The sequence below is a fragment of the Chroicocephalus ridibundus genome, chromosome 1, assembly GCF_963924245.1.
Source record: "Chroicocephalus ridibundus chromosome 1, bChrRid1.1, whole genome shotgun sequence".
Taxonomy (NCBI): domain Eukaryota; kingdom Metazoa; phylum Chordata; class Aves; order Charadriiformes; family Laridae; genus Chroicocephalus; species Chroicocephalus ridibundus.
The window spans coordinates 150898642-150925430 of NC_086284.1; the positions used below are offsets into that span (position 1 = coordinate 150898642).

Consider the following 26789-nt stretch of genomic DNA (forward strand, 5'->3'; position numbering starts at 1 on the left):
TGCTTCTTTCTCTTCATGCTTCACTGTATAAGTTGTATAAACTCAGATCACTTTCTGAACCACTGTATACTTCTCTGCATAATTGTTTTTGGCTCACATAGCAGACTGAGACACCTGGTCGCAAACCAGTTTCGAAGAGTTAAAGTCTATGTTACCCTGTGGGAGAAATACATGGAAGCGTTGGAGAGGTTCTTGTGCAGGTTCACCTTGATGTTTGAGAGACTCAGGGCCCTTCTGCCTCATAGACCATGGAGATGGTGTTGTATAGCAACTGGGATGTCCGGATGCATGCTGTGCTGGTACTCCCAATAATGCCAGCAATAACACTTTTGCTCCGCGGCCCTGTCTCCCTTAGGGCTGCTACTGAACAAGATTTGCAGATGTCACTTCAGGCAATTAAGTAAATTGAATCCACAAGACTGTGTGGGAATGTGTCACAAGTGATGCAAGTCCTCCTTGGTCTTAAACCCTCCCTCGGAGAGCTTCAGTGCAGTGACTTCTTTAGGATGTAAAGAAAAGGGCATAGTAATTTTACAGATGACCTTGCTCTTTATGCGCTCTCTGCATGCCTTCCCTACATGGGACTCTTCCTTCCAGTAATGAGGAAATGTTCTGAGGCAGTGTTGTTGCCATGATGACATAAAATAATAGAGACTTCCAGATATTCCCCTGTTCTTACCCTGTGATCCCTTCAGGGATCAACTGACCTTAAAAATGATGCAGATCTGGAGCTTGAGGTCATTTTTGTTGTACAGAAACTTTTTTTTTTATAGGCATTGGGATGGTGGTGTTGCATTCACTGATTAGAAACCGTACGTGATTAACATTCTTGGTCTAAACGTGTGCTCTCCACTCTGGACACACATTTCCCCTAGAGCTTTTAGAAGTGCACCGAGTCATTGCTTTGGCAGAAAAAAAAATAAAAAAGGCAAGGCTTTTGCCCTCTCTTGCTTTATCTCATTTATGCCTTTAAGACAATATGTGTACGTATTCTGTGCAAATAGTTTTTTAGTTTCTTTCCAATTTCACAACGGCTGTGTAATTTGGTTTTTGTCAAGATCTAGTGTCTTCCCTAGGAAAACCGCATCTGGCAATGTACATATGTCTTCAGCAGTTGATACGTTCCAGACAATGATACAGTTCATGTACTGTGAATCCGATGGAGCGTAGGCTCTGGTGTACAGTAGTACTCAAACATTTGTGGCTTAGCATAAAGTCTTCTCCCCCTTTGCTGGATGTAGTGAACAGAAATCTTTTGTTTCAAAATTTAGCAAGAATTGCCTAAGACCTACCTCGACCAGTTTGAAGGTATTCTTCAGCCCTGTTGGAAATGTTCACTGATAAAGCTTGGTAGCGGTGTTCGTGAAGGAGTTGCCCTCAACTGCGGGGGAGACGCTTGATTCGGGATCAAAATTGTGATCTATAAATACTTATTTTTTCCACAGATAGTCATGGGACAACTTCTCTGTCTGACTGTTGTTTAACTTAAATGCTTGTGAGATTGAGGCCCAAAATCTCAATTTAAAAAAACAACAACCCACAACAAAAAACCAAAGCAAACCCCAAGAGAATTTGTGTGCTTGTTTTATTAATAGAAACTTAGATTATTTGTAAACAATTTAAAAGAATTTGTTAACCATTCTTGTTATTTTTTTTGGGTATGCTTCTCAGTGTGAGACACATCTTTTGGTTCAAGTGTGTACTATTTTAAATGAGTGTTATGTTGTCTTGAAAACTCTCCTGGGCAATGTCTAACTCCAGACATAAAAGCAAATAAACCAAGAAAAACCCTCTGTTTATCTGAGATGAAAGGACTTTTTTAAGAAAAAGAGAGAGAGGGGATCTAAAACTACCTAATGGTCTCCCATGTCTCTTTCAAATGTTCCTTAATGTTCTTCTGCAGTCCTCCGGAATTACTCCATCTCACTGGTATGTCACTGGGATATGAACTACAAAGAAGTCTTAAAATGCCACCATCTTTAGACTATATACTGAAGAGTGGCTGAAAGTGCTGCAATACGTTGTTTCGTATAGGTTGATTCTGATTTTACTCTGTTCAGCTGTACATTTCGGATGAGAGATGGAAATTCAGAGATTGATGTGAGTGCGTAATGACAAATAATGTATTTTGGGCGCTTCCTGCACCTTGGGGAAGTAAACATGAGGATTAACATCTTGGGTTCAGGGCTGTTCACTTTATGAAAAGCTGACATTTCTTGTGTGCAAGGTTGCCTATTTAGAATTTCTGAAGCTAAAGAGTGAAATATGGCAACTCATCCTCAGTTTTACTGTTCAGTATTTCTTCAAACAAAATTAAGCAAGTTTTATTATAAACTTGTCGAAGCTAATTGAAGTCATCACAATTTCCAGTTGCTTGCTAGGTTGAAGAATCAGCTGTCATGATTTCACAGAATCACAGAATGGTAGGGGTTGGAAGGGACCTCTGGAATCACCTAGTCCAACCCCCTGCCAGAGCAGGGTCACCTGGAGCAGGTTGCACAGGAACGCGTCCAGGCAGGTTTTGAATGTCTCCAGAGACGGAGACTCCACCACCTCTCTGGGCAGCCTGTTCCAGTGCTCTGCCACCCTCAAAGGAAAGAAATTCCTCCTCATGTTTAGGTGAAACTTCCTATGCTCAAGTTTGTGCCCATTACCTCTTGTCCTGTCACCAGGCACCACTGAAAAGAGCCTGGCTCCTTCCTCCTGACACCCATCCTTTAAGTATTTATAAGCATTGATAAGATCTGCCCTCAGCCTTCTTTTTTCCGGACTAAAAACACACGAATCCCTCAGCCTTTCTTCATAAGAGAGATGTTCCTGTCCCCTAATCATCTTTGTAGCCCTCTCAGTATTGGCCTTGTAGAGGTAGGCGTACCAGCAGTGGTAAGTGATGTGAAGATGAAGAAGTGAGGGCTGTTGACTGGGGAATGAGCAGAATGGGCTGGTGGTAACGTATGGGGGATCATTTCCCCTCTAAAAGCTTCAGTATGTGACTGCTGAGAGATAAGAGAGCCTCCGGGCTCCCCTGCCATGAGACGCTTCAGTGTGTTTTCACTCAATTCTTTCTCTACCTAGACCTTGTAAAGGCTAACAGTTCAGTGGGAAGGACACCACTAATTTTCTTGCTTATGAACTCCATGTTTTTCATAGCATCCACTGTATGGATGGAGCAAAAGAAACTAGCTTTGTTTCCATGTATTTTCACAGTCTCCAGATCTTTTTGGACTGGCTGCAGACCAGGTACGGTTAGATACCAGTCAGTGAAGATCAAAATGACTGTCCCAATGACCCTGGAAAATTAAATCCTCGGCCATGATATCAGGTGGGGCTACGACAGTGGTAGCAAACAGAGGTCTGGAGTGGGGAATCTCAATGCTGCCACTTGGGAAACCAGAGCTTGTACCTTTTATCCCTCTTTTGCAAAGCCCTGGGATTCTTCTGTAATCTTGAGTTCAGTCTGCTAAGTCTTGTGAAAACGATAAACTGGCTCACCTACAGTGCCATGATTTTATCTTGAATTAATAATAAGTTGTCTTTTCTCACAAAGATGAGTACTTTTGTTTGAAACTAAAATTCCTGTATCTTCTTGGGGATTCTAACATGTTAGCTAATACACTAAATACGGGATTTTTTCCTAATAATCCTTTTGCTATCAGGCCCTTTGATCTGCCCTGGATTTTAATGAGTCATTTAAAAACAGATGTCGTCTTTGGCAAATTTGACTGTGATGCTCTCTCCCAAATCAGTTACCATTTTGAGAATGACATCTGAGTCTGCCTATGTTTCTGCATGACTGGAAACTGTCACTACTCATTTAAACTTATTAGTGCTGGAAATGGATATGCTGGTTCATCGATGAAACGTGAGGCACCGGCATTCAAATTCAAGTGTTGTTCCCAAGAGTAAAGGAAGAGGCGACCGTAGTCATGAGAGCTTGGACAATTAGGGGTGAAAGCTGCATTGCAGCTCGAAGAGGTGTTGGGTGCTTTGCTAAAAGCAGGTTGTGGCATTTTTGGACAATTCAAGAAAATACTGCATTTTAAGATAAAAGTTTAGTAGAAGGATACAGTGCTTTAGCTGAAGATTATGCCATGGAAGACACTCAGTTTTGCTCTCAAGAGGACCCTAAGTTGGGAATATTCATTTTGTGAGGGGGACAATGAGCATTTGAGAAATCAGATTTTTTTTTTTTTTTTTTTTTTTAAGAGGGCAGATGCAAAGCTCTGACTGAAAGTTGAGCCTCTGTAATGGCTCTCGAGAGTCCACACATACACTGAAGGTATGCAAAATGATTCTTAAAAATGCAGACCTGGAGAATGAGGGCTGCGGTCCTCCATCTATCTTTAAAGGACCTGAAGGGCTAGGGGCACAGGAGCACTGCTGGCACACGGTCACTTTTCTCATCTAAAAAGGTTGTGAGACAAAAGGAGTCCCCAGGCAACTTGAGCTGTAACCAGCCCTTACCGTAACTCTGCCACTGCTCTTCTTGAAAGGCCATATAGTGCAAACCCATATTTTTTAATTTCTTCATTATTCTTCCACTCTATTATATCTAAATATATTCCCTGAGCAGAGATTATTTTCCCCTACCTCTTCCCTCGCTCGCATGCCTAAATGCAAGCCCAGAGCTTGCTTGTAATGGGAGTATTTTGATTGACAGCACCTTCGCCATTTGAGACTAGTGGTGTGCTAAAATGAACAACTGGCATTTCAGAAACTGTAAAACTGACCTGACAGAGTGTGATTTTAATTTTTTTCTTTTTCTCTTCCCTTCTCTCACCACGTTGTAGATGTGTCTTAATTCTGATGCTGTCATGCAGTTATGTCACTGGTTAACATCTCTGCAACCTATGGAGAACATACACTCTGAAACGCTGAAGTGTCGGCTGGTAAAGAGAACTTAAATGATGGAGTTATAAATTAATCTTGGTTTAACCTTTTTCTTCTCCCCTAAATAGAATTCAGACTGCAGCAGTAATACAATGATCTCGTCTGAAGCCGATGGCTGATAGAGAGTGCAAAAATGACTTTCAAGGTGATGGGAATGGTTAGGACAGACCAGATGTTCCTAATGGGTTTGCGACTTCCATACTACCCCTCAATAACCCATTGATTTCTCTGTAACAAACTAAGAAGTGTGACCTCTGCTTAACTACCAGCCTTTTTAAGATAAGCTTACAGTTCTGCCAACCGCCCATGCAATGGCTCTTTCTTCTCTTGACAGATAATAATATTGGGAGGAAAAGGAAGTTTTGCAACCCTTAAACTTCCTGAAGAAAAAAAAAAGGCTGATAAGATTCCTTTAAAAATAAATTAAAAACAAACCCCAAAACTCAATGAGTCATAGTTTACGGGAATATCAGCTTTTTTTTTTTTTTCCTCTGTGATGATAACTAGATGTAATTTTTTGCCATTTATCCCAAAGGAAGGCAAACTTTGCCAGCTTTTTTGATGGTGCTACACTTCAGTATCACAACCCTATTTAAAGGAACACTGTAAAGTTCCATCCATCGTTAAAATGTGGATGCTTCGGAACAATTACTAGAATCCCTTCGCATCAGGTTTGAACATTGTATAAAAGGAAGTGATGAATCAGTTGAAAAAACGTATGAGGAGTTTCCAAAAGGCGCAGTATAAATAACCAAGCTGGGCATTTTCAGAAATGCTTATAAGGCAAGCCATTTTCATTGTAGCAACTCATCTGCAGCTCACTGATTTGGAAGAGAATGCTACTTCCAATAACAAAATTAATTTCTGTGACACAGTGGTGAGACTTTGGCTCAGATTAAAACTCAAATATTCCCTTATTAAAGCACTGTTGTTAGTTACTGAATGAGGGATCTCATTCAAGTAAAATCATGTTTCCTGTATGAAGTGGTCGACCTGATCTTAAAGAAAGGTCTCACCTGATCATCCTTTGAGGTATTGCAATAGGCATTACACATTTTCACAACTCTTATGCTAAATAACATTGTAAAAGGATGTACTTTAATCTAATGGAGGTGTGCTATATGTCAAATTACCAGCTCAGGGGGACCATCCTGTTCTCCCTGATTTTTTTTCACAACTCATTGTGTTCTCGCTTTTGAGTATCTGTTGTGTATAGGGTTTTCTCTTGACCTCCTGAAAAAAAAAAAAGTTCTTTTCTGATCTTAAATGGAATAATTTTATTTATTTTGCATTGTTTTCTCAGGCACTTGAAATAATGATATATCCAATCTGTTCCATTTCATTCTCACAATTGCAGTAGTGTAGAACATCAGAAATCTGGTTTGTCCTGGAACTTGAAAGGGTAGTTGCTATGGTAACTGGGCACTATATATCCCATTTGGGACTTGAGTTAGGTGTGCAGGCTTCACTTAACTTTCTAGTAGTCCTCTCAAAACGTGTTAAGTCTATGAGCTCCACTAAAACATCATTTCTGGTGTACTAAGGAAAAGTAATTCCTCACTCTATCTCTGCCCCCCCCTTTCATAGAATCACAGAATTGCCTAGGTTGGAAGGGACCTTTGAGATCATCTAGTCCAACCAACAATGTAAAACAAACAGAAACCATCACTAAACCCTTTGTTGCATCCCATTTGCTTGTGCCTTCTTTCTCCCTCCATATGTTGAGTAAGCGACTGGAGATGCTGCTCTGGAGCTTCCCGGCTGCAGGGAGGCAGCAATGGAGGCGCTGGCCCGAGCTGTTGGGCTCCAGCCCTCCCTCCGTTGATGCAGTGGCTGTGAGAAGGGGACACCCAAGGAGCCGGGCACAGGGCCTCGGTGGGTACGGTCTGCACTGCTGGGGTCCTGCTCCTGAAAAGTCCCTTTCTCTTTTCCATGCTTTAAAATCAGGCAGGCGGAAGCTCTGGTGACTGCCAGCTGGTGTCCTGTGCCCTGCCGAGGCGTTGCTTCCTTCTGAAGCACCACGCAGGTAAGAGCTCCCTTCGGAGTTCGTGCCCTGGAGGCTGGACCTTGTCCAGGGCAGTTCAAGCAGTTCCTTTTCATCAGCCCTTTCCTAAGAAGGTAACAGAAGTCAGCGGGGCTGCATGTGCGTTTAAAGGAAAGGAAGAAATCTTGATGGGGATGAACTGTTAGGAACCACTGTGTAAATATTTTTACATTATCCAGTAAGAATATTTCCCTCCTCTTTGATTTTTTTTTTTATGCTTTTTTTGCCAAGCTCTAATCAAAAGAAGCTTGGTTTTTAAGATGCAGGAATCTCCCACGTGCAAGAATGTGATGGCGGCTCTCTTTCTTCTTCTGCGTAAGATGTTCTCTCTTATTTTGGGTGATGTTTTACCACTCCTTCTGCGGTAGGGCTGTGGGCCAACCCTGTCAGTGCCCCCGAGCACTCAAACGGAGCAGAGCCCAGGCTGGATCACAGATGATGGGCTGGGTGCCTCTCTGAGCTTGCAGCTGGACTGAATTATGGTGCTGGGTTTGGGTTTCTTTACAATCTAGCTGAGGGGTTTAGCACCATCTCTGAGCTGTTTGTAGACAGCAGCGGGTCTCATGTTCTGGAGTACGTTTGGGTGAGAGAGAAGAGAGGCTGGGATGGACGGCAACCTCCGTTGCTGGTTGTAGGTGTACTTCACGTGCACGTTTGGTCGAGATGCCCCTGGACTTATTAATCATCCCAAAAATTCTTTGTAAGAGTCTTTCTCACCATGGTCAGATCGCACTAGCTTGCTACATTCAACTTTTGTAGGCTTTTTGCTAGGTATGTTGGGACATCTGTAAATATTTATTCAGTTCCAGCTGGTAGCTTCCTATTGCCTACTTCTCATCAGTTTGTTTGCAGCACTGAGTGATGGCTGTGGCATCTACGGGGTAAAAAAAATAAAGAACAGATGAATCTTTCTTGATCCCAAACTTCCCTTAAGCCCTGCTCATGGCGGGGTTTCCATGACTTTCTGATAAGTAAGAGGTCATTTTCCAAAGTCAGGGGGTTGAAAACTTCCGTTTGCCAGGATATCGTGAGGTGATTCTTCTTTTTCTTTTTTTTTTTTCCTTTTTTTTTTTTTTCTTTTCTCCCAGAAGCACAGAGGGGAATCTAGTTCTCACCTCATATTGCCTGTTCCTCTTTACCCTTGGAGAATATTCGTCTACAGATTTTGGGGGTATTTTTGTTTTGTTTTGTTGTGGTTTGGTTTGGGGTGTGTGGTGGTTTTTTTTTGTTTTGCCCCCTTTTTTTTTTTTTTGAGCCAGTTTTGGTAAACAAGTTGAACTTGCTCAAGGCTAGAGATACAAAGAAATTTAGGGTGGTGACCTGAGGCCTTAACGCTGAGACATGTTCGCAGACCAGCTCTGTTACCTACTTGGAAGCCATAGGTAGTTTGTTTTCTCTGTAAGTGTCCCTGAAGAGGAGGCAAATGGAAAGTATTTCAAAGAACAAAGCTCGTAGCCAGCTTTCTGCCTTTCCTGGAGGTGGAAGAGAGAGAGTTATTGTGCGTGTCCACGGTTCTTTTTTTTTCTCTCTTATGATCTTTGGTAGTTGAGAGTGGGGTAATATTTTACATAATTAGAATTTTGTTGTTGATGCTTTACATCGCAGTCCTGACTTGAATGCAAATAACCATTTCGTTAGGTAGAACAGGTATAGTTTATACCCCCGGGACACTGATTGGGAATAACTGTGTAAGGCACTAGATATTTCCCTTCCCTCATGCAAATTTAGTGGGAAACAATTGCCCAACCCCCTCCTCGTTCTTTAGTCTTGCTTAACTTGGAACATAATGGAATGAAACATCGGGTTTGTAACAGCTCACAAAGGGGAAATATGAGAAGTACAGACACTTTAATATTAAACTTTTCTTCCTGGTTGGGTACAAGCTAAGCAGAGAGCTCCTGCACCTGCTGCCGTGTCCCAGCGCTTGCTCTGGGAAGCGCCGGGCTTTGTGGCTTGGGCAAGTTCTCTGTTGGGCTGGGCAGGTTGTGACAGAGGGGTGTGATTTTTCAGCCCTGGTTTTGCAAGGAGATTCCCAGTGAAATGATACTGGAAACTGTCAAATCACAAAGGATTTGCGGATTTCTAAAAAGCAATATGCCGAGGTAAAGTTAGATTGTTTTAGGAACTGCCTAAGCATTGATACACAGGGAAGTTTTTATTTCTTTGCCAGGCTAGAGGACTGCCAGCTTTCACACTGTCAAGGAGAATCCACATGTAACCTGAATAACACATAATCATGTCTCACTGGAACTTAAAAATATGATTTACGGGGCTGACAGGCTCTTTGTTTTATCAGCATTGCGTGGTTGTAGTGCAAACAGAAATGCACTTCAAGTACCTAGAAAAGAATTAGTCTGAAAAATATGTCATGTTTTTAATTCTGTGAATTGTTATGTCTCTTAGTAAGTCTTGTAGGCAAAACATTTTTACTTCCCTCAGGAAGACAGGTGATTAAACATAATATTCACATTTTCCTGTTGCTGCAGTATTTTTGCAGCTTGGTAATAAGCATTTCTTTTTGGTGTTTTTTTTTTTTTTTTTTTTTTTAATCCATTTGTGCCCACTGTGTTTGGTTTTGCCCACTGAAAGCAGTCTTCATTTCTGGCAGTTTCATGTAAATCGGTCGCATTTCTGGGGACGAAGCTTTGCCGTGCTATTGCTGCTCACTGCAGGACTGGGGAGGAGGTATTTGAATTCCCAGCTGCGTGTTGACAACACTGTGGTCAAAACTCTTTTTTTTTCTCGGTCTCCTCAGCAGCCATCCCACCATTGCCGGTATTGGTATAAATAATGAGTGGTTAAAAAAAAATGAACCAAGTGACTTAAACTCCCATTTCTATAAATGTAGCATCTTCCTGCCTAGTTTTTCCCGAGAGAATTTGTTCTAATGTTGTTTGCTCCACAGAGCGTGGAATATATTAATCTCGCTACTTACACAAGGGTAAATCGGGGGATCTTGTGAAGTCACTGGCCCCCTGTCGCTACTAAGCAAATATTTGCCTGGTTAATTTATGAATATTGTAATGATAAAACTTAAAGCTATTACAGACAAGTGCTTAGGTGTTTTTACACTGTAGGTGGAATGTGTCATGTCTCAGCGGAACAGCTACCTGAGTCTCAAGTAGAAGATAATGTGCACATTATCTGAAGTATTGAATACTTTATCTTCATTTTGCTGCTGTACTCGAAGTCATCCTGCGTCTACATTAATTTCCTATAAGGAAAGATTTAGAACTTCAACATCCTGGCCTGAGCATCATTCTTCTGAAGTAACTTAATAAATTGGCATGTAGGCTTGCTATCTCATGGTTGCTTAAGTCCTGAGGCAATATTTAGCGTAACAGAATAAGCAGTGCTCCGGTTAACACAATCATCTCTTATGCAGAAGGATGCATTTATGCCTTTCAAGACAAAGAACCTTTTCACTGTACGACTGGCTATTATTCTGTTAATTCTATGCGGAGAATTGCCACATCTTTGTTTTCCTTTGGGTGGAGAAAGAGTTTGGTATGTTCTCACTGAAGAGCCCAGAGTTTCAAGCCACAACACTTATATGAAGATTAACTTTTCTTAAGGACTTGAGGGTCCCCATGCAGTTGCCTGAAGTCCATTAATCAAAGATTGAAATTTCAGCCTCATGTATTAGTTATGTTTGTCCAGTTCCTAGAGGGCCAGTAAATCAAATTAATCTCAATTAAATCTCAGCATGTGATAGGAGAAGCCAAAAAAAAAAAAGTTCATAATATTGTAGAGTTTAAAGCTTGAAAGTATTATTAGACAAGCAGACTGTTACTTTTTCTGGTAAAAAATGTAAATACTTTTTAAATTCACTTTTCTGTAAATACATTTTAACTTAATCATTTTTAGGCTCGACATAGACTTTCAGTAATACACTGGCTACTGTGCTTTTGTCTTCATGGGAAGAGTATTTTTCAGACCAGTAGGTTGAAAACTCATTTGATAAGCCTGTCTTGTCATCTAAGCCTGTAAATTGTTTTGATCAGCTTTGCAACTGTAATAGTAACTGTAATATGAGAAACAGAATTCCTGTAGTGGATGTTTCCTTCCATGTGCTAGAAGGGGACAAAGCTAAAAGCGATAAAGATGGTAGTCACTTACATGTGTGGGTTATGTATGTATTCTTAAGTTGACGTAAATATTCCATTTAAATCCTACACTAGGAATTATTAGAAGTGTGAGACCATGCAGAATTACTTAACCTCCTGAGGATGTCTGCATTTTGACAAAACAGACATCAGTTTTGCGTCTCTAGGTTTATTGATTGTTTCTGAGGAAAATTGCTCTTTTGATTTAAATCCAATAGAAACTTTTTTTAAATACTTGTCTTCGTCAGGCCAATATTGGCCTCTTTCAAAACAAGAAGGCATCTCTCCACTTCTGGTTCCAAAGGGCATCTTTAGCGTTCTTTCATATCTCTTCTTTTTATGTCTTGTAAGAAAATGTGTGCACGAATAGACATCGCCAATGTTTTTTTTTGGGTTGTTTTTTTTTTTTTTTTTTTTTTTTTTTCATTAAATGAGATTTCAGTGCTCCAGAGCTGTGAAAGACAGTATTAGCTTTGGTCTTTCTTCTAGAAACACCTTAGTTAAAAGCTGTCATTTACTTCTCCTTGGCCCATTTCTTCATTCATCCTGTTTTAAAAAAATTCCTAGAAGCTTGCAGGAAGTTTTTGCACACAGGGCACGCTCGGTGTAATCCATTGATATAATTTATGGATTTCATAGGTCTGTGTCCTAGCTGGGCAACCTGAAGTAGCTGGTTTACGTTTGGGGTTGATTTTTGGCACGGCATGGCACTGACAGCAGTGTTTTGAGCCTCCTGGGAAATGAAACTGTTTCCTCCTGAATATGATCTTGATGCGTGGAAAGGGTTCTCTGTCTTCTTTTCCCTGTGCGTCTCCCCTGTGCATCCTCCCTTTATTTTAGCAGGCTTTATTTCATCCTGGCAAACAGAGGGAGACAGTGGATTTATTATTAAACTCTAATGAGAGTGCACAAATTGTTTTGAAGTTGAAGACAAACACCACTGCTTGGGCTATGTAAATAATGCAGTGGGTTACCTGACACACTGGAGAGGCTTCTAGAGTTTCTCACCTCATCATATCTCCTGCAAACAGTTGGTAAAGGTCAGCTTCCAGTTAGGCTGGTAACTGTTACTTTCTTCATTAGGTTTTAAAAGGGGTGTCTCTCTTCTCTGTTTTTTGCAATGTGTCAAAAAAATGAAGCCTCCTGGGAGAATTACCAAAATTTTCCACTTTCTTTGCTTTAATGTGTTCTGCCGACGTGGAGGTTGAGAGGTTTGCTGAGCACCCAGCCACTCTCCTTGCTTTTGGCAGGCTTCTGAATTGACAGTCTAATATATTGCGATGATACAGACATTGTTAACATTTAATTAAAATTCCAACATGCACAGCCATTCTGTATTCACAGGCAAACCTGTGTATTTAGTAAGGGTTTAAGACTGGGCCCTTGCCAGCTTGGTTGCAGCTTCACCCACTTCAGCTGTGCTGTGTTCTTGCTTCTATTAGGAGAAAAATCTGGTTCCCATACTACCTAACAGGCAGCTTCAGTTTAGGATACGTTTGTTGTCCTCTGCAGATCTTGAGGCTGCAGAATTGTCCTGCCCTGTGTGATATATTGCCAGATTTCTGCTCTGTGAAAGGGGACAGAGATGGTGAAAGAGAAGAAGAGGGTTGTGCCTGGTAGCTTCATGGGTTTGAATTAAACCCGCTCTGAACGTAGCAAAAACTTTCCCCTTTTGTTCCAAGCTGGGTAATATAGGTGTATGAGATGTGTTTTGTGCTACCCGTGTTGTCAGCCTTTCCATTATAGCCTCCGATCTTAAGTTTTTTTTATCGTGGCCCTGAGTTTATTGCTCCATGCAAAGATGTGGCATAACCTCTTTCAGCCTACAGTGAACCCTGTTTTATCCACATCTTTCTTGAATTTCTTTACCGATTTGGGATTTTGTTTTGTTTTGTTTTTTTTGATTCAGCACCATGAATGTGATATGGCCACAATTGCGAGTCTAAAAGTAGCTTTGAATCATTAAAACAACAAGGTGACGATCATTATTTTAAATGGTTAGAGTGGATTTCTGTTTTTATTTATCTATTTTCCTCAGTAGAATTCTGGTGGTAAGATTAAAATGATGAAAAATTGGATTAGGAACTGTTTATTCAGAGGGATTTTATGTTCGAGTGTGTTAAGCATTGGTAATGATAATACATGACTTTATGCAGTGAACAAAACCAAACACAATTAAAATACTGTGTTGATATTGGCAAGACAAATTTTTAAGCGTTCTTGGGAAACTTAATGGGCTGGCTTTCCTCTAGCTTTCATGTTTTTTGCTTCTGGATGGGATGCACAAAAGTCCCTTTTGGCGGCGTAGATCATTAATGTCCTTATTCTGGCTGCGTGGCTTTGAATTTGTCTAGTCACGTTGCTTTAGGTTACTGTGTTTTGGTCATAATTGCCAAGCAAGAATATTGTGGAAATACAAGGGGTGTGCAGATAGGTTAATATAGAGCCAGGGGAAAGCGTGCACGTAATTATGGTGGTTTGGGTTGTTTTTTGTTTGCTGGGTTTGTTTTTTTCAGTTTGCAGGGAGGTTGGGCTTTTTGCATGTTTGTTTTTATGTATGATAAGTTAGCCCAGGATTAGGTTTTTTGTTTGTGCTGTAAATCCGGCTCTTAGCCTAAAATGAATGTTGATTAGACTTCTGTACTTATATGTGCCACGTTGCAGGATGAGCTCCTCATTAGTAAGACAAACAAAAGCACAGATGAGGTGATATAAGAAAGTCAAAAAGAAACTGAGATCAGATCAAGGCCAAACACTCTTGTTCTGAAATTATAAAACAAAGGAAGAGAGAAGCTTAGAAATGTTGGAAGGTAACACTTTAAATATTTAAACATGAGGATTTCCTTTTTGTACACCCTTAACTTGTAGAAGGGCATTACTGTAAGACATTACTGAAAACATTACCTTTTAATAGGCTTCAATAAAAGAAACATTAGCAAGAAAACATTTATAAGTGGTGGGTTTTGTTGTTGTTTTTTTTTTTTTTTAATAAGTGGGACGTTTTGAAAGATGATTCCTGACTCAGGCTTGGCAGAGGCTGGGTAGAAATTGATTAAAGTAATATTACTTTTAGTTGTCCATTGTAGGGCTCCTTATGAGTACTTGGCCATCATTAGTACCAGTCGTCACCTACAGGAAATGGAACTAGGGGACCTTGTCTTACAGCAAAGGAACTGTCATTATTTTTTATTCTTTTGTGGGATCTGAGGAGAATATTTAGCCCTAAGGTCTCCAGAAATCCCTGCCTTTCAGAGTATTGAGAACTTTGCAAGGGCATGTGGCAATAGGACGAGGGGCAATGGTTTTAAACTAGAGCAGGGTAGGTTTAGATTAGACATGAGGAAGAAGTTCTTTACAGTGAGGGTGGTGAGGCACTGGCACAGGTTGCCCAGAGGGGTGGTGGAGGCCCCATCCCTGGAGACATTCAAGGCCAGGCTTGATGAGGCTCTGAGCAACCTGATCTAGTTGAAGATGTCCCTGCTTACTGCAGGGGGGTTGGACTAGATGACCTTTAAAGGTCCCTTCCAACCCAACACATTCTATGATTCTATGAACTCTGTCCTGGCCAGAGTCCTGCTCCAGACTGGATTGCTCCTGGTGGTGTGTGTTAGCGCAGTGGGAACTAACAACAGAAGTAAAGTGGTAGTGATAAGTACTACAAAAATATGGTTTGGTTTTTGAATCTGTTTTTTGTAGGAATTAGTAGTTATACTCTATTGGGAGCATTGCAGTTTCTTTTGAAGGAATAGAGTGGCCCCAAGAAAGTTGCCACCTTGTCCTTGTTGCAGAGTAGGCAAACTATAAGGTTCCCGATTCTTCTTTTAACAAAATAACATGTTGCTTTTTCCCTTAGACCTGATAGCTAGCCTGAAAAAAAGGTTTGTTTTTTCTTTCTTTTTTTTCCCCCCAACTGCATTACTAGACTAGTAAAAGTTATTACAAAACTTGTGTTTCATAGTTGCATTGATTTTTAAGATGATTTAACTTGGAAGGCGATACAATGAAGCACATTAAATTCTGATAAACCAGTCATTCATGAAGTAGAGGTCATACAGAAAATAATAATGAGTTCAAAGACTGTGGTCAGTACCAACGATGGAGTAGAAGAAAAAAGGCCATTAGTGGCATAACAGGTTGCTTTGAGTTACAGCAGAAGCTTTATTACCTTGATGGGCAATATCAGAAGAGACTGGAAAACATCACTTACGGTTCAATGCTTTGACCCTAGTGGACTAGATGAGCTCTAGCATCAGTGATTCTAATCAGCAATAAATGTAAGGGCATAGGTAAGAAATGATACTTAAGAAAATGGGGAGGCAAACTGAAAATTGTGGCATCCAGATGTCTTGATACTGTGCCTATTTGTGATTCCCAGAGAAAGGATAGCACACACTGATGAAGAGTATCTGGTTTTATTACTGAGTTTAAACAATGTGACTTGATGTGCTTGAGTGTGGGGGGAAAAAAATTATATGAGCTTGATAGAAGTTTTTAGTGTTTCAGAGGCCATGTCTGTAGTATGTTCTCTCTTCTCCTGCAATAAAAAATTCATGAATCCAAGTTTTGATATAGCTTGGAAGCAACTTCTGATTGCGTCATGATGGGGAAACTCCCCCTGCTCCTCAGCTACAAAGAGAAAATTATTGGCACTAAAATTGATTTATTGCTACAGGCTATGCTTAAAATAACTTTTATTACCATAGTGGCCATAATGTGGTGGAATTCTGTAGGTGTGTTGACGTGGAAACCCCTGTGCTGTTCTTTGTAGAAGTGTTTTCAAAAGGCTGCCTGATTTTTGTGTTTTCCTTGATAAACAGAAAAGGTTCAAGATCTTCCTGATGACGCAGTTCTGTAGTGTGGTAACAGAGCTAGGAAGGGTCAGGTTCAGGAAGGACTAATAACTGCACAGTTTTAAATTTATACCAGTCTGAACTAAATGTTCAGTCATTCATCTTTTGGCCATGAGTTTTCTTCTTAACTATCTAGTTACTGAGTGCTTCTTTGTGCTTCTTCTCCATCCTTCTCCTTGTGAAGGGATTCCCTTTTTTCTGGCTTCCTTCCTCCACGTCTCTACAAGTCTCACAAGACAAATGAGCTATCATAAATTAGCAAATTTTCTAAACAAGTTTCTTTATTTGCTAAATTTCAGTACGAATACTGGGCGTTTTGCATAGTGCATGCTGCCTTTCTGAAAAAACAAGAGGAACCTGACTTTTCAGGCTACAGTGGGACAGTTTCCTGGACTATTTCGGCTCTCATTTTACAACAGGGCTAGCAAAGGAAGGACTTAATAGCAAGCAGCTGGGAAACTGGGAAAGTTATTTTTCTTTGCTACTGAGAACAGGGGACGTTTTAGTAGACTTTAGTGCTGAGATATGTGAAGGATGGATGTTGTTTTACCCTGGTCCATGCTCTCTACAACTACCTGAAAGGAGGTTGTAGAGAGGTGGGGGGTCGGTCTCTTCTCCCAAGTAACAGGCGGTAGGACAAGAGGAAACGGCCTCAAGTTGCTCCAGAGGTGGTTTAGACTGGATATTAGGAAAAATTTTTACACTGAAAGGGTTATCAAGCATTGGAACAGGCTGCCCAGGAAAGTTCTTGAGGCACCATCCCTGGAAGTATTTAAAAGACGGGTAGACATAGTGCTTAGAGATATGGTTTAGTGATGGGTTTTGTCAGAGTTAGGTTAATGGTTGGACTAGATGATTTGAAAGGGGCCCTTCCAACCTGGGCAATTCTATGATTCTATCCTCTCTGTTTCCTTATTTCTGTGGAATGTCATCTGGTTTGTTTGGGTTTTTTTGTTTTTTTTTTTTTTTTTCCCCTTTGCTGAACAGCAAGATTGAGCAAAAAAGGTCAGCTAGAAGAACTAGCACAGTTACTATTCACGGTCTAGTTTTTGCTGCTCTGAGCACCTGTGGCAAAGAACATCCCCTTCTAAGCCAGCAGTAGGATGAAAGAAAATGAAATAAGTGAAATATCTTTGGTTGGTGCAGGGGGAATGCAAACTTATCTGCATGCTGAACAGGGATATGATGGGTGTTTTTGCCCCAACATAGTATCTGGAAGTCGGTAGTTAAAATTCTTCAAGTCACATAGAACGTGGTGAGTCTGGGAATCAAGGGCTGAGCAGCTCTGCTCTGAACACCCTTCAGAGTGACTAGAAAGACACCTTCCCTTTCTCATGCCTGCTGCTCCTTTCCGAAAACAACCAAATTATTTTTCTTACTGCTTTTCCCGATGCCACACGTGATGCTTCGTGCGCATCCTTTAAGCTCCATCAGTCCTTGTCAAAGGTCTGAGAGTCGATGTAGTTTTTAAGAGCGTTCACAGTCCTACGATCTCCCTTCGTGGGAGTGGGCGGGGAATTTATGTTTGAGCTGCTAATGTCCATGTGTCTGTTCCCCACTGCAATACCCTCCATGCACGTCCTTTTAAAGTCTGTAACGGTATTCGAAGACAGTAATCTAATCTTCCTGAATAATATGCTGCTCTCAGTTTTTTTTGCTTACCGCATGCGTGTATCTAAAGAGACAGATTTGTTTTCTGTAGCACTAACAAGAAATCCTGGGTCTGTTGAAATGTACGACCAAGCGTCTGTTGACTTCAGAAAGGCAGAAACTTAACCGTGTTAGTCTTTTATTAATAATCTCTCTTTACTTCAAGTTAAAAAGAATAATTTTAGGAATACTACCAAGATATGCCTCTGTTAGGGAGACGAAGGGTTTATATACGTCTGTATTTGCCAGCGTGACTTCTATGCGCTCAAGTTTAAAAGTGGATCCAAGTTGAATGTATAAAAACAACTTTTATAAAACCTGAGACTAATTAATTTCTTTCCTATTTCAAAATGAAACAAAATAAAAATGGTGCTGATTGGTTGTCAATTAAATAAACCTGATCGTTGGAGAGCTTGAAACCTAAACATTGTGGCAGGAGGAACCTAAAAATAAAACGGATTTCATTGTTCACCCCGCCAGAGTCGAAGCTGGGAAAAAGGCAAAAGTAAACAAGGAGACAGTGACAAGTAAGTAGCCACTGAAATAGTCTAACAGCTGTTAATAAACCAAGTCTGGCATTAATGTACGGAACCAAGGAAGGTATAAACATTGAAAGGGCAGCAATAATAATAACAAAAAAAACTGTAGTGGTTTTGAACGTCTGTGGCAATGAGGATGGACAACGTTTAGACATCTGACTGAGATTTAGGAAACTTTGTATCGGCATAAGTAACATGAAGTAGATTTTGCACTTCTATTGTCTTTCCATCAGGTTTCTGTCTTTTTTTTTTATATCCTTCCCAGTTCTGAGGGATATTTTTTTGGTCCGTTTAGGATTACTCTTCTACAGTGGGATTGTAGTGCAGCATTTTGAAATGATATTGTTGAATATAATCTTTTAAGGAGTGTCTGACTTGTATATGAGTTGTGTGGAGGTGTCTGCCCCTTTTGGCATTCTGCACATTTTAGGCAAAATGATGCAGCATCCTAACCCATGCGACTGTGAGAAGAGATGGGCATTTGTGCGGCAAATATGACAAATATGCCTGTTGGTACATTCTTGGGAAAAACTGCACTTCTAGTGGTTCTGGAAGTAGTTTTGCATTGTATGTTTTGTGAAAGGAGGATTTCTGTTAGTCAAGAAACTCACAAATGTAAACAGAACTATTGGAGAGTTAGACATCAGTGTGGTTTTTTGGGGGCTCAGTGTCTGCATGTAGGGTAGAAAGTGTATTTAATTTATTTTTTTTGAATTTTAAATCCATTACTATTTCTAAACAGGGTTTACAAAACATCACACTAAACAATATGTTGTCTCTTTTGACCTTACCAGTAATGCTTTTCTCTTTGCCTTGCAAAGAAGCTTTTCCCTGTGGACTCACCCATCAGCTGAAAAAGCTGAGCCGAAGTTGGTTTAGTTTTAGTTTTGTTTTTTTTGTGTGTTTTGTTTTATTTTTTTTTTTTTTTGCTAGAAGATATATGACTGATTTAGGAACAAAATGTTATGTGAAATAAACTGGTGTTTGATGACTTCAAGTTCTTTTTCTTGTACTTCTTTACCATCTCAACATGCTGCATCTCTTATCTCCACATTCTTAAACCCTGCTGTTGTGCATCAAGAGAGTGCTATTTAAAAAAAAAAAGAAAAACAAGAAAAAAAAGAGTTGATTACAGCTGCTTAGAATGCTATGGGGAAAAGGTTTAAAAAAAAAATAGTCCAAACTCCCCCCTTCTCCACCCTAGTGGTTCTAGATCTGTTCAGGTGCCCAGCTCCACTCACTTTGAAGGGTGTGACTGTGCTTTTTCAAGACAAAGCTATGCCAAATTAATTGAAATTTCATTTTTATTTTTTTCTTATTAAGTAAGTCTGGCCAGGCCGCACTTACTTGGATTAAATACAAGCAAAAAGAAAACTCACATTGGTTCAGGAAGTTTGTTTTGTGGCTCTTCGGAAGAGAACATTCTGTCCCCTCTTTGCAAAACCAATACAAACAGTCTCTTGGCACAGACACCATTCTTTGTAGACACCTTACTTTAAATTATCTCTCGGTTATTTTGCAAGATTAAGTATCGCAGTTCCTATTTCCTGGATAAATTCTGCCTTGTGTAATTGTGCTTTCACTTTGTAAGTCACATCTGCAGAGGTAGTTGGGCAATACGATTAAATCTTCTAAACACTATTTGAGCTCCGTTGATGAAAGATACTGAATAATAGAAATTGTGATTATAAATTGTAGGATAGTAAATGTTGTTTACAAAATAGCACTTATTCAGAAGCGGTTATATCTCATTGTAGAAATGATCACGTAAATATGGGTGATTATTGATGTTACTGAAAAAGAGCTGTAGAAATACAGAATAGCAGTAAAACATCCAGAACTGTGGGGTTTTTTTCTTTAATGGGTAGTTGAGGAAATGTGTAGGAGTTCTGCAGAGATATCTTTTTTTTTTTTTTTTTTTTTTTTTTAAAGAATATTATTAAGCTACTCTGGGTTACTAAAGGAGTATTGAGGACAATGCACTTCCTGTGCCTACGTTGGGCATTTCTCCCATGTGAGAATCTGGCATGAGCTGCTGGAATTACGAATAAAATCAGGGAAAGAAACGTCCGCTGTGCAACCTTAATCAAACAGGGAGCAATCTCTAGTGCCCTCTTTTGATAAAGTATGCAGTGGAACCAATTAGGGGAGGATCTTAAGTGATAGGTTATTGGACTGATTCTTCAAGTGGCTGTATCTCCTACTGACTTAGGCTCTCACTAGAAGGGAAATGAAGGATATCTTGTACCTTCTAGGTGGTAGTCCTACTTGTAGTACGTAATATTCCCAGAGAATGATAAAAGCAGAACAAATCTCTGCTGTAACAGCTTTGAAGTGAGCTGAAGGTTTACGCACACATTCAGATGTAATTTTTGAGAAAGAGCTAGATTTTTTTATTGTGAAAAGAAAAGACACTGAAAAACACCAACCTTGCGAACTTTCCATTTCCATACATTTAAATCCAAAGACTAAAGTGTTTTGATTGTCATGTCTGTCTTATCTTTCTAGCAAAGACTTTTTCCTATAATTAAAAGGGCATCAATTTTTCTAATTGATGCCAAATCCAATCCAAACCACCCACGCACTTATTTCACCCTTCCCTCCCCCTCCCATCATTATCTGATATTTTGTTTGCACAGTCATTATTCATTAACTCTGTTCATGTCCAGGGCTGCAAACAGTAAAATCACATTAGCAAGGAGGAGCTGAGACTCACCAGTGAAATCTGTTTTTTCCTTTTCTGTTTTACATTGGCTTTCAGAAGAGAATCCCAAAACCTGTCACAAATTTGGGAGATAAGGGGCTTGGAAGCGATGAATGTGCTCCTGTTTGGTATTTTCTTTTCTTAGCAGAATTCTGTAGTTCTTTCATACTACTGAGAAGAATTAAGTTCTGTGTAAGAAGCTGCTGAGATCACCAGTTACTATTGGAAAAAAAAAGAGGTGTAGTCCTCTTTTTTACATACATACATATATATGATTGGCCAGAAGGCCAATCACTTCCTGGGCTGCATCAAAAGAAGTGTGGGCAGGAGATCCAGAGAGGTGATTCTCCCCCTCTACTCTGCTCCCGTGAGACCCCACTGTGTCCAGCTCTGGAGCCCTCAGCACAAGAAGGACACGGACCTGTTGGAGTGGGTCCAGAGGAGGACCACGAAGATGTTGAGAGAGCTGGAGCACCTCTCCTATGAAGACAGGCTGGGAGAGTTGGGGTTGTCCAGCCTGGAGAAGAGAAGGCCCCGGGGAGACCTTATAGCAGCCTTCCAGTACCTGAAGGGGGCCTACAGGAAAGCTGGAGAGGGGCTGTTTGCAAGGGCATGTAGCGATAGGAGGAGGAGCAATGGTTTTAAACTAGAGCAGGGTAGGTTTAGATGAGACATTAGGATGAAGTTCTTTACAATGAGGGTGGTGAGGCACTGGCACAGGTTGCGCAGGGAGGTGGTGGAGGCCCCATCCCTGGAGACATTCAAGGCCAGGCTTGAGGAGGCTCTGAGCAACCTGATCTAGTTGAAGATGTCCCTGCTTACTGCAGGGGGGTTGGACCAGATGACCTTTAAAGGTCCCTTCCAACCCAACACGTTCTATGATTCTGTGATTCTATATATGTGTGTGTGTGTGTATGCATGCAGCGAAGCCTATTCTCTTGTCTCAGAGCTCTATAGACGACCCTGTTTTATTTAGAGGTAACTTTTGAGCATGTCCCTTTTCCTCTTTGGCCTGTCCTCAGGTGGCTGTGTCTGCCCTCTTGCCCTTTTGAGAGATAGAGGCCTGCACACAAAGGTCTCACTTTGATTGCTCCTGAAGCCTTTTTGGTCTGTTGCTTTTCCAATGTTTGACCTTTGAAACCAATGGCAACCCTCTCACACTGACCCAAGGTACTGGCAAGCGTTGGATGTGCCACTAACCATACCTGGCTCTTGGGGTGCTCCTCCACACTTGCACTTGGATTTTATTAAGACGACTGTCGCCTTTATCCGTGTTTTGCAAAGGAGCAAATGGGCATGGAGGGGTAGTGAGCTGGGAAAGGCTTGCGGCTGGAAAATGAGGTATGGATAGAAGGCAGCCCGTGCTGCCTTCATGTGTTGTGCCCATGTGTTTTCCTCTCTTCGACATGAGTTTCCTGGTCAGCAAACTGTTAATTGCTTATCTCCCCTTAAAATATTAGAATTTTAAGTTTTTGACAGAATTGGGTGATTAACAGATAAACCACCACTATAATCTATATTAGTAAGCAACTTGATAAAGTTCAGTACATAAAGTATCTCAATATACTACTTCTTACGTTAATATGCAACTACCGGATCAATTCAGATTGACTGAATTGACCCATTACCATTTGGCCTTGTTACTGGATTGACTTGTTACCGCTTCTTGCTAGTTCTGTTGCTGTATCAAATCGATCTGTATCTTTTTAATTATGTTTTACTGGATTTATCGTAAAATGGAAAACATCACTGCAGGGCTGCCCCTGTAAGGGAGGGAGAACAGGACCTGTCGTAGAAGTCACAGAATTAGGATAATGTCAAAATGATGTCTCAAAGAGAGTAACTCATAGAAAATATACAACTGTAAATAGAGCAGGTTTGGTGAAATTTAAAGGATGGTGCAGCTACGAAGCTGGAAGTGACTTGTTATGTGCATCCAGGTTACAACAAAGTGTTAGATATGACTAAAGAAATAAAAAAGGACTAAGCTTGTCTGAATTCTCGAATGTCAAATTCAAAATTAAGGGGTGACAAAAATTTGAGGAGAAAATGGGAAAATACCATAATTGTCGCCTTCCAAAAAAATATTTTAAAAGTTGCACCTTTTGCTGTCTCCTTCCTCTGCTTTTCATCTTGGCTTTCACCTTATTCTTTCTTTCCTGCATCCTCCTTTCCCAAGTGCCCCATGGGCTCCAGCCCCACTGGTTTGTGGGGAGGTTTCTTGAGCTGTCCCCACTTTCTCTCAATAAAAACAGGTTTTGTCCTGGGTGTCTCTCTCTCATTTGGGCCATGTGGCTTCTGGTGCCTTGTGAGCCCAACCCTGGTCTGCTGCCCCTCAGCCTCGGCTGGGTGCCGGGAGCCCAGGGGCTATGAGGGCAGCAGGGGTGGGCTACAAGAGGGACAGGGATGCGAGGTGTGGAAGGGGCTCCGCTCTCACCAATACTTCCATCCTTGTGCTTGACCAAGCTTTTACAACATGTATTTACGAACATGTTAGGCTCTCGTTCCCTTTGGATTTGCAGCCTTCTTGGCTCTGCTAAGTCACAGGTCCGTGGCTTTGTAAACTCCTCACCCCAGCCTTGAGGAGGGATCCAGCCCCAAACTGTGCTTGAAAGCAGGGGTTGGGGTGGAGGTTATTAGGTATCCTGACTATGAAGTTCCTGCTAGCTGTACAGAGGAGTTCTTTTTGATATTGCTGGTATTTAGAAGGTTCACATGTTTGAAAGTAGTGGATGAACTCTAATCAGAAGTGTACTTCTCCCTCTCATGCAGCAAGGGAAATCACATTTTAAGAAGTCAGCGCTTAGCAAGTCTAACTGATTGTATAATGCGCAGTGGAATTGCAAAGCTGAACTTTCTATTTTTTTTTTTTTTTTTCAGTGATTTGTCCGGTTGGGCGGCCGCCTTCTGGGTGACTCTGGAGAGATGCCAGCCACTTGAGCTGAATCAAGCAGTGGCAGGGACAGCATCTACCCGGGCTGAAGTTTTAATCCCAGGCACGTGGCGTTTGCATAAGTGGTCACTGGTGAGTTGTACTTAAGCGCAGCTTCTGTCTCTCTCTGTCTCTTTAACAACTGGCACCTTGTTGCAAACTGTAAGTTTCTTTATGCGAAGACTCGCCTGCCTTGCTTGTTTTTCCCGGAGGGTGACTGACGAGCTTAGAGAAAATGAGAGCAATCCAGGTTACCAGCTGATTTTAGGAAATCCTTACTGTTTGCTTGTATGTTTATGGATTATTTTTACCTCTCCCTCCACGGAATGAGTAACGTCCTGGTGAGGCCAAACTTCGAATCTGTAGCGGTTGGTGTGTTGTACCAGACGATATCACCGAGCCTTTTTAATCAGAGGAGGTTTTATATACCCTCCGCCTTAGCGCTTTGTAGCCTGGAAATACAAGCTGTGGGGTTCTGATAACAGAAGTAGTGACTGCCTGCTGTCGGCATGAGGATGATTAAAAATGCGTGTGTGTGTGTGTGTGTGTGCGTGTGTGTGCTTGCTCACTCCCTTTCCAGCTGAATAGAAAATGAAACTCCCAAAGCCTTTTATGTAAGTGCATGGGTTTTGCTTTTTTTTTTTTTTTTTCCTGTTTAAATCTCTGTGTGGCTGTGTGCAGACAAACTTCATCCCCAGCTTACTTTTGTAGATGCTAGGTAAAGAAACGAGAATGCTTGTTTTGCCCTCCAAAGTGTGATCCTGTCTTCAGTTCAATACTAGATACACCCTCTCTGCAAAAAAATAATAGCTAGCAATTTTTTTTTTTTTTTTTTTTTTTTTTTTGAGGGGAAGGTGGTTTCCAGTCAGTTTCTCCCATCTGTGATTTTTTTTTTCCTTGATAAAACAATGGCAATCTGCTTCTTCCAGCAGCCGAAATGCTGTGATGCTTTGACAGCAAATGTGTGGAGTGCTGCCTTGCACCTCCTAACACCCTGCTTTATTTGAGACACTGCCATGCTGGGCTGACTGCTGTCTTCCCAGGAGTGTTGCACCAAGGAATTATTGATGAGATGCAGCCTGGGCTGCAAAGCACACGTTCGCTATTAAAGCCAACATATGCGCCCTTAGCTGTTGCTAATCACCTGAACACCTCCGTGACATTTGGGGAGAAGCAGCCCCTCTGTACACGGATAGAGTCCCATTAAAGCATTGGCATGATACAGCTCACTGTCAGATACTGAATATTCCTATGAATATCAGAGTTGAAGATTGGTGCTTTAAGCAGAACCACTTGAGGTTATTTTCTGGAGAAGGTATAAGGTGTGTTGCCTGGTAAGGATGGGTGCGGGAAGGGCAATACGCATCCCGGGCTCTTCTCCAACTCTTTCAGGTTTGTACCACGTTGTTAAGAGTGCTCATCAGAACATCGGGACAAAACCCCAGAGGTCAGTGCCGTACTGAGCTGTACGTGCTAACTTGATTAGCAGCAGAGTTGGAAAACTACTGTGGCCCGAAAAATTATGAGGGCAATTCTGGCTTTATGCTGCAGGAGGCAAAGGCAGAACAGGGAACTTGGGTACGTGATTTCAAGGTCCAGTAGTCTATTAAACCAGGCCAAAACCGGTATGTTTTAATTAAGGGAAAGTTTGGAAAAGCAATTTTTATGCTTTTGTCAAGTATGCATTGTGTTTTTGCCAGTTGGACGATACCTGTCCTTAAGTTCCCCTCATTCTCATTACCGGTCTTCTCCCCGCTTCAGTTCAAGCGTAACAGCTGCTATCTCGGGAACTGCTGAAGGTAGATGCAGTTCCTTTACGCTGCTCGAGAGCTCTGAACCCCGGTGCTTAAATAATATAACAACTTCAGCGCTAACACCGGCAGCTGTGGAGGAGAAAGGTTTTAAAATTGTTGCAGTTGATTTTCTGGGTGTGTGGAAATAGAGAAAGCAAGGTAGTAGTTGCAGCGATGTTTTTTGTTTAAGATCATTATTGTTTGGGTAGGTGAATGTTTTTTTTTTCCCCCGGTAAGTATTTTCGATTATTAGAAGTCAGAGATCACAGATTTTCTAGAAGCCTAATAATTTCGCGTAGATGAAATTATTCTCTTACATTGGAAGCATATCGATGCCTTGGTCAGGAAGGCCTCAAATTTAAGACTAGTTGCTGTCTGTCATATCTGTGGTCTCTGTCTGACTCACGAGCTTGAATGCCAGCATGGGGGAGAAGGCAAGAACCTTTGCTCCCCTGTAGCGTGTGTGGGAAAGCGTCTCTGTGTGGGGAGACTCCTTTCGAAAACCAAGATCACCAGGAAAGTACCTCAAAAATGCACTGCACAAATAAAGATCGAGGCAGCCAACGCCTGCTTATTGCGTCAAGTAGTGATTACACCGTGACGTAAATCACCTTGTGCTGCGGATACGTCCGATTTCGTGGCTTTGCCTATGGCTGCACTTAAGAAACATGTGTGAGCTCAAATGCAGCTTTTTCTCTTTCTGAGAGCGCTGTAGTAATAGAGCGTAGAGCTTCAAGCGCAGCGTACGTGGAATGTCCTGCACTTGGGGTTAGACGGTGTTTTGCACTTTGCTTTCAATCCCATTCAGTTGCTTTTTGCTACCTGCAAAACGCAGCGTGCTCTTTTGAAACTGCAGCTTTAATCTTTGTCTGTCGGCTGAATTTTCTGATACGTTTTTTTTGTTTATTGACTGGTGGTTTTTTGCATTTTTAGTTCTTCTTAATTACAGGCATCCTCTGCTGTCAGAGCAGTATTACGTCAAAGTGATTAGCTAATGTAAATATCACAGAATCAGGTAAACGAACCTCCTGCCCCAGGTGTTTGTTTACGTTGCTGAGGTGCTGAAGCACACTGACAGAAACTGCAGGCCATCATAAGCCTGCAATAGAGCAACCACCAGCTATCAATGAGCGTTTTGAAACTTAAGAAAATATTAGCTTAAGCAGCTGATTTAAATCAAAACACCCTTTTGTTAGCACACGGTTTGCTTAGATCCATGGAGTCACTGCAGCTAGATGGACATTTCTGGTGGTTTTACAGTGGCAAAATTTAACTTCTCGA

General features: G+C 41.2%; 1 protein-coding gene across 7 annotated transcripts in view; it reads left to right on the forward strand.

Annotated features, from left to right (window-relative positions):
• Positions 1-26789, forward strand: part of EPS8 (EGFR pathway substrate 8, signaling adaptor) — a 139745-nt gene that overhangs the window by 14368 nt on the left and 98588 nt on the right. For all 7 annotated transcript variants that reach the window (XM_063358775.1, XM_063358784.1, XM_063358712.1 and 4 more), the window contains exon 2: positions 23664-23808. The gene's annotated coding sequence lies outside the window, so the exon portion shown is untranslated. The remainder of the gene's footprint in view (positions 1-23663; positions 23809-26789) is intronic.